Source organism: Lycium barbarum, chromosome 8 (genome assembly GCF_019175385.1).
Source record: "Lycium barbarum isolate Lr01 chromosome 8, ASM1917538v2, whole genome shotgun sequence".
Lineage (NCBI taxonomy): Eukaryota > Viridiplantae > Streptophyta > Magnoliopsida > Solanales > Solanaceae > Lycium > Lycium barbarum.
The window spans coordinates 80,269,185-80,281,940 of record NC_083344.1 but is presented as its reverse complement, the minus strand read 5'-3'; the positions used below and the strand labels follow the sequence as shown (position 1 = coordinate 80,281,940).

The 12,756-nt window shown below is 37.0% G+C and overlaps 1 long non-coding RNA gene across 1 annotated transcript; it reads left to right on the top strand.

Moving 5' to 3' along the window:
* Positions 1 to 382: 382 nt before the first annotated feature.
* On the top strand, positions 383 to 4,502 carry LOC132606228 (uncharacterized). Its single transcript, XR_009569644.1, has 3 exons — positions 383 to 657; positions 4,100 to 4,144; positions 4,264 to 4,502. It is a non-coding gene; the product is annotated as an uncharacterized LOC132606228 (long non-coding RNA).
* The last annotated feature ends 8,254 nt before the right edge of the window (positions 4,503 to 12,756 follow it).

The window sequence follows — 12,756 nt, the reverse complement described above, 5'->3', positions numbered from 1 at the left end:
CAATTATAAATAGCATTTTAATCCATAATCCCAGAATTTTGTGACATTGCTATAAAGAAGAGAGAACCGAGAGGGAAAGAAGAGAGGATCCACAGAGCAACAAGAGAGAATCCACAGAGCAACAGCAGAGAAACGAGAGAGAGAAAGAAGACAGATTTGGGATAGAAAGAAGAGATAATTTGGGGAATAAAGGGTTATAGATTTGAGGATAAAAATATTAACCAACGTTAATATTAACATTGGAAGTTGCCATGTAGGCAAAAATTTACTCGTTCACGTGCCCAGTTTGAGTGCAACGCAGACGAGGTGCCAAAGAGGCAAAAAGAGCTTATGTGGTACAAATCCAGAATAGTTTAGGTGTCAAATTGGAACAAGCTTAGGTTTAGGTAACCACGAGGAATATTTGTGGACAAGTTTAGGGGCTATCTATGACTTTTGCCTATATTATATATAAGGGATAAAAATATTCCTTTAGCTAAGGGACCATTTAAGTCTTTTCCTCTATCTTTTCTTCAGTTTCTACATTCTTATTTCTCTCTCTATGGCCCCTTGTCTCCGCTTTCTCCTCTTTCTCGATTTCATTTCTATAATTTACTTTTCTTAGTCTCAAATTTCATGACCTTCTTCCTCTGGCGTTCATCTTAGCCTTTTGTGTTGGTAAGTTCTTTTTTTGATCTTTTACTATACTTTTTTTTCGTTTCTAATTCCCAGTTTTTTGTGTTTTTTTTTTTTTTTTGCTCAAAGTTCTCAATACATCTAAAAAAAATGATTTTTGCTCAAAGTTCTGCATACATTTAATTTGATTCTACAAACTTCTTTCAATCACTCTTTTTGTGTTCTTTCTTTCCTTTTGTGTAGGGAAGAATGACTTTGAAATGTGGTATGTTTTTGGGGATAATTGTTGGTATTATTGGCATTTTTGAAATTTCACTGCATGTTTTTTCTATTCGTGGAGTTCTCAACCCAGCATTTGAATGCAAGAGTTAGATTTCGCTTACTCTGAAGGTGCAACTTTGGCTCAAAAAGATAATTGCTTATCCCAAGTGTTTGTTTTCAGGATCTTTTTTTTTTTTTTGAATTGGTAGATTTTGTTGTTTGTTGGGTTCTCTATTTCTTACCTAGGGTTCTAATTTGGGGATTTCAGAAACTAGATTGGTGTAAATAAGCAAAGAAGCTTTATAATCGGATTCAAAATTTAAAACTTACAATCAAAAAGTGATATTACTGGATAAATTCTCCTACCTATCCAATGGCTTCAGCAATATTGAGTTAGAGTTACTAAACTTATCCTTTCAATTATTGTGAGTTTACACCATACCATTTCGGTGTGCACAATTGGTCTCTTTCTTTTTTGACATAAATGTTGCTAAAAAGTGTTGAATGCCAAATATTTGAGTAATTGAATAGGATTGTTTCTTTGGATAAGTTTGCTATATCTTAGGCTTACTACTTACATGTAGGTTATTTTAGGAGAGTTATTTTGGTGAAGACATTTAAACATGTGATTGAGATTCTGTAAGGAAGCGACAAAGCAATTTAGATTCCATATGGCTTTTTTAAAGGCTATAATGCGAGACATTAAGCCTAACATTTTGGATGTTTGAATGCTCTTGACATGATATTTTTTTATTCTTGTGTGCTTGTGTAAATAATATGTGATAAAAAATCCAATACGCTAATTAGTTAAGCTCATTTGTAACAATAAAGTGAGATAACTTGTGTGAAGTTTATTCTCAGTTTTTTAAAGTTTTATATAGTTTGAATATTATTATTTCTTTTTTCTTGGCAAAAGGTTGAGATAAAAATGTAAATGCAGTGTGATGGATGTAGAAGAATAGTCAACGATGTCGTTAAGATTACCTATTTTCTTACACCGGCATATTTGGTTTCACAAAGCATGCAATTTGCTTCTCCCTTTTTCCTTCTAAGTAACTTTTTGTAGCAAGGTCTATTTCTATTTAATTATTGTTCCTACTATCGAATTTTAAGAAAACTAACAACATAAAGTTGTGAATTTGGTAAGGTTTTTAAACAATAGTGACTTTCTTAATGGTAAATATTTTATTGTTACAATTCATTCACGCCCGATGTTTACACCAACTAAATTTGAATATAATATGCTTTTAACATAATCTTTTAGCACTTAATTATCAGAAGAGCTTTGAGGTGGAAAGTAGACAAACACATATTACTCTGGTGATTCGTTGGCTGATCTTATTTGATTTAATTTATTGTTAAAGTGACACGGTGTTGATTTGTGTCGAAGTTTTAGAACACAAGCATCAAGGTAGAGTAGTGGTAGTGACGGGTGGCTCTGCCCCTACTCCTTCCATTGAGGTTTGTCTGTCTTTTTTGTTTGGATAATTGTGTAATATCTGTAGTTTTGATTTTTCCTGAATGATCAGTTAATATATTTACGAATTGTATAAGGGTCACAAATCCGCCACAATGTGTTGTATCGCCTCCCATAAAGCACTGTTATTATTGTTAGGGGACCGAGGTGCACTATTTTTTCCTTTGGTCATCAAGTAGCTATTATATCATATTAATTATTTAGTATACCCATAAGAATTAAGCCTTCTGGATGTTTTAACTTTTGAGCTACTTAATTTTTATTGTTGTGATTGAAAAATTTAAACTTCATTGAATCTGTAGTATATTTGACAATTTCTTATTTATTATTTGACCGGTTGATATGTTGTTTATATATACGAATTTGATAATAAAGTGCTTGTTTGCCATCTTTTTAAGAATTTCCAATTATCAGCATAATGCCAGGCATCATGCTATGAAATATCCATTTACTCTCTATGTTTTTTGCAAAGTAGAAAGTTGAAGAAGAGCTGTATTTGGCTCCATTTAGTTTTTATTATTTCTAGCTGGCAAATAAGGAGAGTTTTGGTTTGCATTTTCTAAATTATGTTTTCCTTTGTGATGTCGCGATTCACTGGATCGTTCTCAACTTCCGTCTCAAAGGGATCATACTATGGTGGCATTGACTGCTAAACCTAAATGGTATAAGTCAATAGTTCCATTAGTCGTAACAATGGTTTCTCATTAAATGTCTAAATTTCGTTAGTCTTTATATGTGGGTGGTTTACCACCTTTGTGATGAAAGTTGTTGCCTTTTCTTTTGCTCCTTTTCTTTTTCTTTATGGTGTAGCTGTAAGTCAAAGTAGAGGTAGAAGAGCTAGCAAATGATTTGCTTCTTGAGATTATTGAAAACGCCTTTGAGAAACTTGAAAATGATATTGTCATTCCTTTCGAATATTGTTGTTTTAAGATTGGTATGTACAAGGTTCTACTCTTGATTATATACATGCCACTATTCGCTTAATTAGAGAAAAAGAGATATAGAGACGAGAGCAAAAAGAGGAGGAAGATGATGATTCCAACCAAGATTTAGAGAATTGGCCTTGGTATCCCTCTCCATTTAGCATAGGTTCTAGGATCATGTTTGTCAAGTCCGTCAGCCTTTCTTAGCTGATAGCTCGGTGACAAACTAAAGGTCTATGACAAATGACTTTGATTAGCTTGAAGGGCTATCACATTTTGGTTAAAAACTCTTAGCTACTTTTATTCAATTGCATCTAGATTAGTTATTTGTCATTAGCTATGGGGTCAGGGTAATTCTGATCTTTTATAGTCGTAATGTATGGGTATTGTTGATATTAGCATTTCATACTAGTAGATCAGCTGCATTTCTTATCCTAATGAATATCATCTGAAAATAGCAGTAGTTAACTTTTACTATTCCTTTATGATTTTTAGCAATGACGTGACAGAAAGTAGTACTCATGAAGCTCCAAAGCTTTGGTTGTACCTAATCGTGATACTTTTTTTTTGTGGATAAAACACATAGAAAAATGGATCTTGATGCTCAAGTTTTTCACAATCACTAAGTTGGGTTTATTTCTCTTTTAGAATTCAGCTTCTATACTATTCATTTGATGCAAAGCTTTATTGAGTACCCATCAACAAGTTTTTTTCCCTCTCTCAAACTTCAATTTAAATTTTCCTTTATGTTAGAATCTCTTGATTCTACTCTTTATAGTTACATTCCTCAAATTTATAATTCAAAATTAAAACCCCATTGCAGATGTTGTTGGATTCCTTGAAATTTTATGAAAGTTTCAGTCTAAAGGTCAAGCCTTTTCTCTCCTCTCTATTAGTATTTTTGTTGCTTCATTATTCAGTATTTTCATTCTTGATGTTAATTTTTTTAGCATGTAGGACAGCTGAATTGATCTCTCTTTCCTGCAGCTTATCCCTTTCAAGGTCTGAGCAGTATAACAATGGAAGATATCAATGGAGTTTGTCACGACCCGACTAGGGGCCATGACGGGTACCCAGAGCTAACCACCGAGCACTACTCATTCTATTACTCATCATACTCCTCCGGCGTTCATTCATTATTTTCATGCTTATAATCATAGGAAAACCATTTTCACTTTGACACATATTTACCTTTATATACATAAGCCCTTCGGCTATCAACATAATATACATACAGTGAGGACATCGTGAGACCATACTACCCACACATACGTATCTACGAGCCTCTACTAGAGTGCTAGACATATGGATGGGACAGGACCCCGTCGTGCAATATATATATATATATATATATATATATATATGTACACACACACAAAACAACAAATCAAGTAGCACCTCCGGAATAATGGAGTGCTCTCAAAGTCTCTGATGGCTCCTATGAATCTGGATCACCTCTCTGTCTACCTGTGGGCATGAACACAACATCCAAAGAAAAAGGACGTCAGTACGAGCATTGTACTGAGTATGTAAGGCATAAACAATAACAATACATTAATGAAATAAGGAGACATCAAGTGAAGAGCAACCTGTAACTGACTGTCAATTTTAATAGAAATAATGCATGTTGACTTATTCCACAAACACTATCATATCATGTATGCATATCTACATAAGCTTTGCGACCATATAGGTACGGTATGATCATCATTAGCCCGCGTCCAGGCCTCCCGCGTCCGGGGTAACCATCTCATGCCGCCCACTAGTGGTGTCTCCCCATGTCATCTAGACACGGTGTGTATGCTGCCCGCCTTAGCGGTGTCTGCCCGACCATATAGGCGCGGTGTAATATCATCATCACATACATCTCATAGTCTTATCATAACCTTATCATAAGCTCATCATAACCTTATTATAAACTTATCATAATGCATGCATAGGAACTCAAAGACAACTATACTCTATCGGGGTGACATAAGGTCGTGAACCCCTGATTCCATTATGGAGTTTCATAAGCATTCTACCTCACCTCGAAGGAATTAGCATCTAAGGTGAGTGTAGCACAAAGAACAACATCAATAAATCATAATTTGGATCATTAGCTTTGTAGAAGCATCATATCATGAACTTTAGAATCTTTAGACTTAAGCTCATCATCGTCATTATCTTACTCATAACGTATCTCTTACTTCGTCTCATATAAGGCTCTTCATGAACATAGACTCATAGTTTCCGCAATGTAAGAAGGTCATGGAGGATAAGGAAAAATCATGTCATAAGATTCATGCCTGAGAAAGGAGGGACTAGCCTTACATACCTTTTCATTTAGCTATTGTATCGCTTGATCGTTCTCCTTCGATGCTCACATTTCTACCTTCAAGAGAGTTCATTTTAACATTAGCTAATCGATCACATGAACATGCTCAACTAAAGCTAGAGAAAATTGGGCAGCATTTCCTTTGTTTATACAACTTTCCCCGTATCATATATCAACTCCCAAACATCTATAATAACATTTACAATATTATAACCAACAATCTTCATTCACCTACATTATCCACATTTCCCAATTTAACTTCAATCCATCCATAATCATGGTCATAGCACACTATTATGTTTACTCACATATAATGTTTATCTCATGCTCTTAATATCATTTATAACATTTTTATACTCACAACATATCAAGAACCATGACTCATTCCAAGGTACTACTCAAAATCTCATTATTCTCATCTTTGTAACCCATTTTCGATCCCCTTTCATAATCTAAGTCTTTCAACCCCTCAATACCCTAAACAATATTGAATGATCATAAAACTTACCTTAGATAGTTTGGGAATGAGCTTTGAGTGGAAATACTTCACTTGAACCAAAACCCTAATTCACTTCCAATGGAATTTCTTGCCTTGGATGAATCCTAATGAGTTTCTTACACTTGATTCTCTTGGTTTGATGAAGTAGATCATGAATTTCTCTTCTGTTCTTATGGAAGGTGTGTGGAGAGCTTTTGTTACACCTCGGAAAATTTTTTCCGTTGATGCACAGTGAATAGACTAACGAAGAGCACGAGGTATACGGTATTTCGATAAGTAAGAAATGACATTCGATGACCCTAATTAAGATTTCAAAGAAGTTTGAGATAGGGGGAGAAAGTTTGCCAAGAGAAGGCAAGGCTTACGATAGATATCGAAAAGGAATTACGAGTAACAAGTTAACAAGGATTTAGTGATGCTTTGGAGAAGAGTTATAATGTCCCTTAGATTGTAAATGAGGTGATAAACAAGTGCTAAGAAGGTTCCATAAGGATTGGAGATCAAACGAGTCAACGAAAACGAACTTCGGATCACTGGGGATTATACGGCCAAACATACTGGCCGTATAAAACATACGGATCGTATGTTGGACCGTATAATCAGCCCAGATTGTCACCATTCTATGGACCAATTCTACGGCCAGACATACGTTCAGTATAAAATATACGAATCGTATGTTGGTTCGTAGAACTGGTCGGGACAGATTTGTTTCATTAAATAAGGGATCCAAGTTTCATTTCCTTTCATTTCCCTATCACACCCCTTCTCTCTAAGACATCTCTCTACATTTATTCCACAAGAATTCAAGAGGTATTAGTGATCAACAACATAAACTAAGTGAATCAAGTGTAAGGAAACCCATTAAAGATCATCCAATTCAAGAAATCTCATTGGAGATGAACTAGGGTTTTGGCTCAAGTGAAGTATTTCCATCCAAAGCTTGTTCCTACAACATCTAAGGTAAGATTTATGGTATTTCCATTTTGTTTAAGGTATTTGAAAGTTGAAATACTTGGATTGTAGAAGGATATAGAAAAATGGGTCATGAATGTGGAATAGTGCCATTTCGAGTAATAGCTTGAATTGAGTCATTATTCTTGATGTGTTGTGATATTGATATGTTATAAATGATGTTAAGAACACAGGATAGGCAATGTATATGAATGAACGTAGTCGTCTGTTATGACCATAGATATGGGTGATTGGAAGCGAATTGAGAGACATAGATAATGTGGATGAATAAAGACTATTGTTATGATATTGTGAATGTATTATTGACATTTGGGAGTTGATATACGATATGGAGGAATGTCGTATAAACAAAGGAGATGCTATCCAATTTTTTCTAGCTTTAGTCGTGTATGCTAGCTATCGATTTCTAATATAGTATAACTTCAATAAAGGTAGAAACGTGAGTGTTGAAGGAGAACGTGCAAGTGGTAGAATAGTTGAACGGAAAGGTATGTAAGGCTAACCCTTCTTTCATAAGGCATGGTTCTTTGGCCAATCTTCTAAATCTTCTATAAGTTTATGATGTCCTCCAAATGATTCTATCTCCAAAAGCTACAAAGCTTATAATCCTTGCTATGTATTACGATTGTACTGAATTCCTCATATGACGAATAATCCTATAAGGATAGACGTAATGAATGACGATCATGGTAATGATGATGACGATAATAGTGAAAATGATAATGATGACGACGATAGTAGTAATAATGCTAAGGATGCCTATGAGCTTATATGTATGTGTGCCTATGTATGGCTATTATGAAACCCCGAGCTTATATGGCCGGGTAGAATACATAGATGTATATGTATATATATGTATATGACGATGCGCGCGCACCACTGCAGTTGGGTACAGATAACACTGAGCCTTGGTAGGGCCAGGTATGTGTAACACTGAGCCTTGGTTGGCCAGGTATGTATGATCACCGAGCCTAACCATGGTCGGGTACGTGAAACACTGAACCTTCGTGGTCGGGTATGCTATGTAAATGATATGTATATGATATAGATATGAGTATGAATACGGACATGATACAAATACGAATAAAAGTATGTATATGAATACGATTATGGATACGAATGTAAATGAGTACAGATATGCATACGGATACAGATACGGATGTATGTACACAATCACGCCCTAGAAATGGAAAGTTCCTATGAAAGGCAAGTAAGTGATTATGACGACGATATTACTATCTCCCATCTTATGATATTCCTTATGTTGCTTATTATGCTTCCATATCGATATTGATCATGCTTTACATATTCAGTACACTCATCGTACTGACGTCCTTTTGTTTGTGGACGTTGCGTCATGCCTGCAGGTGACCAGGGAGATAGGCTTGATCCATAGCTATATTTTTCTCAGGGACTGCATAGCGGAGCTCCACTTCATTTGGAGCTATAACCTTTTGGTACTTATTCTTTTGTGTACATATTTATGGGCATAGCGGGGTCCTGTCCCGCCTATATGATGTGACATGCTCTCCTTAGAGGCTCGTAGGCATGTGTATATGGTTAGACGTGTTTGGCCTTGTCGGCCTATATTTTGTACATCATTTTGTTAGCCTCGTCGGCTTATATACATTGACATGGGCATAGATGCCAGCGATGATATAAAGATATTGTTGTCCGATGGGATTAGTTCGATTGATGGATAGAAATGCATGATTTAATATGTGGCTCACCTAGATATAAATGCAAAGGTATGTTAAGAGGTGCCCGGGTGGGCTAGCACCGGGTGCCCGTCGCGGCCCTCCGGTTGGGTCGTGACAGCTTTATAGAGAGTTCTTGAAGTGTGGAGTGAAAAATGAAATGAATTGAATGAGGTTGGGTCCCTTATATTAATTTTAAAACCTGTCCCGCCTAAGCTCTACGGACCAACATACGGTCCGTATAATTTATATGGACCGTATGTGTGGCCGTAGATTAGGTCCAGTGAGGGCTGCCATTCTAGGCAGAATATACGGCCTAACATACGGCCAGTAGGTTGGACCGTATAATGCCCAACTTTTCCGAAACTCGTTCTCATCGACTCAGTTTATCTCCAATCCTTATGGAACCTTCTTAACATTTGTTTAACACATCATTAACAATCTAAGAGATGTTATAACTCTTTTCCAAGACATCATTAAGTCATCATTAACTTGTTACTCGTAAATCTTTTCCGATACATAACGTATACCTTGCCTTTCTTGGCAAACTTTCTTCTCTTACCTCGAATGTCTTTTAAATCTCAATTAGGATCATCAAATGTTATTTCTTACTTATTGAAACATCATATACTTCGTGCCCTTCGTTATTCTATTCACTGTACATCAACGGAAAATTTTTCGAGGTGTAACATTTTTCGCCCCTTTAAGAACATTCATCCTCGAATGTTGAGTTCTAGGGGGATTCTATGAAAATTTCGCCATAGTTTCCCCTGTATTATGGCACTACCATCCTGTCACAACAGCCCATAATAACAATGCCTCACAGGGCCATAACATAATAGCAATAAAGTTTGGCCACACACGACCCATATGCACAAAAAGAGAACATACATACCTCATAATCTTGATGTTTCATCTTAGATCTCTTCCGAGGGCTGAAATAAGTGCGGGTACTTGGACTTCATATTTTCTTCCGCTTCCCAAGTCATTTCTTCTCGGTTGTTATTTCTCCATAAGACCTTAATTGAGGCTACTTCTTTATTTCTAAGTCTCCGCACTTGCCTATCTAGTATGGCAATGGGTATCTCTTCATAAGCCAACTTTTCTGTCACTTGAACATCATCTACTGGCAAGATCCTAGTCAGATCTCCAACACATTTACGGAGCATTGAGACATGGAAAACCGAATGGACTGATTCCAGTTCTCAGGGTAAGTCCAATTCATAAGCTACTTGGCCCACCTTGCGGACAATCTTATAAGGTCCTATATACCGAGGACTCAACTTCCCTTTCTTACTAAATCTCATCACTCCTTTCATTGGCGACACCTTTAAGAATACCCAATCATCAACCTGAAATTCTAAGTCTCGCTGACGGTTGTCCGCATAAGATTTCTGGTGACTTTGGGCTGTCAACAATCGATCTCGGATGAACTTGACCTTTTCCACTGCCTGTTGAATCAACTCAGTTCCTATTAACTGTACTTCTCCTACTTCAAGCCACCCAATTGGGGATCTACACTTTCTTCCATATAAAGCTTCATACAGAGCCATTTGGATACTGGAATGGTAGCTATTACTGTATGCAAACTCAATAAGGGGTAAGTGGTCATCCCAACTACCACCGAAATCTAGTACGCATGCCCGTAGCATATCCTCAAAAGTATGAATAGTGCGTTCGGCTCGCCCATCAGTTTGTGGATGAAACGTTGTGCTAAGCCTTACCTGAGTACCCAAACCTTCTTGGAAAGACTTCCAGAATTTTGCTGTAAATTGTACTCCTATATCTGTGATAATGGACATCGGAATACCATAGAGCCGTACTATCTCCTTAAGATATAACCTTGCATAATCTTCCGCTGAGTATGTGGTTTTGACTGGAAGAAAATAAGCTATTTTCGTGAGTCTGTCCACGATCACCCATATGGAGTCATACTTGCCTCGGGAATGGGGTAACCCCACAATGAAATCTATGTTGATCACTTCTCATTTCCAGGTTGGAATCTCCATTGCTTGCAATAATCCTCCCAGCTTTTGATGCTCGATTTTCACTTGCTGATAGTTTGGACATTGAGCTACACATTTTGCTATGTCTTTCTTCATTCCATCCTACCAATACATTAATTTGAGATTATGATACATTTTTGTTGCACCTGGGTGGATAGAATACCGAGAATAATGAGCTTCTTCTAGAATTTGACGACGTAATTCTGCAACATTCGGGACACATAGCCTGCCTCGGTATCTAAGAACTCCATCTATAGAAGTTTCAAATGGAGATTCTCTTTTTCATGAAATGTGTCTCTATAGTGGCTCAACTGCGGATCTTCATATTGACGCTTTTTCACCTCCATGTCCAAGGATGAAACAGTGGGATTATTGATATCAATTCCTGCACTACTTGAGTCAATTAGGCGAACTCCAAGGTTAGCTAGCTGGTGGAGCTCCCGAATTAATCCCTTCTTCTCCTGAGGAGCTTCACATAGGCTACCCATCGATCTGCGGCTAAGTGCATCAGCTACTACATTTGCCTTTCCGGGGTGGTATAAAATATTCACATCATAATCTTTCAATAATTCTAACCACCGCCTCTGCCGCAGATTTAACTCCTTCTGTTTGAAAATATATTGAAGACTCTTGTGATCTGTGTAAGTATCAATGTGAACACCATACAAGTAATGTCTCCACATCTTTAGTGCATGAATAACTGCAGCCAATTCGAGATCATGAGTTGGGTAGTTCTTTTAATATTTCTGTAACTGCCTTGAAGCATAAGCAATGACTTTACCGTGCTGCATTAACACACATCCTAACCCAACGCTAGAAGCATCACAATATACAACATAACCATCTGGCCCTTCTGGGAGTGTTAAGACTGGGGTTGAAGTTAGCCTATCTTTCAATTCCTGAAAACTGCATTCACAAGTATCATCCCACTGAAATTTAGCTAACTTCTGGGTTAGCTTCGTCAATGGGGCTGAAATAGAGGAAAACCCTTCCACGAATCTCCTATAGTAACCTGCCAATCCCAGAAAACTACGGACTTCTGTAGGCGTTGTAGGTCTTGGCCAAGTCTTCACAACTTCAATTTTCTAAGTATCCACTCGGATGCCATCATCTGCAATAACATGACCCAAAAATGTCACAGAATTCAACCAAAACTCGCACTTTGAAAATTTTGCGTACAATTCTCGAGTTCTAAGAATTCCAAGAATGATACGTAAATGGTCTGCATGCTCTGACTCTGTCCAAGAATATACCAAAATATCATCAATAAACACGATTACAAACAGATCCAAGAGAGGCCTAAATACATTATTCATCAAATTCATGAACACTGCCGGAGCATTAGTTAACCCAAATGACATCACCCGAAATTCATAATGGCCATATCTCGTTCGGAAGGCTGTTTTGGGAATATCTTCTTCTTTAACTCTCACTTGATAATAACCTGACCTTAGGTCTATTTTGGAAAACCACTTGGCACCCTATAGTTGATCAAACAAATCATCAATTCTCGGAAGAGGATATTTATTCTTTATCGTCACCTTATTCAACTGCCTGTAATCAATACACATTCGTAAAGAACCATCTTTCTTTCGCACAAATAGGACTGGTGCTCCCCAAGGTGATTAACTAGGCCTAATGAATTCTTTTTCAAGCAAATCCTTCAATTGTGCCTTTAGCTCTTTCAATTCTGCAGGAGTCATTCGGTAAGGAGGAATGGAAATATGTTGGGTGCTCGGCAACACATCAATAGCGAAATCAATATCTCTTTCTGGAGGAAGACCTGGAAGTTCATCTGGAAATACATCCAGAAACTCATTCACTACCGGAACGAATTGGAAAGTTGGTGACTTTGCTTCGGTGTCAAGAACTCGAACTAGATGATAAATATAGCCTTTAGCTATCATCTTTCTTACCTTAAGGTAGGAAATAAACCTACCTCTTGGAGATGTTGTATTACCCTTCGAACTACTTTCGTTCGGCAATCAA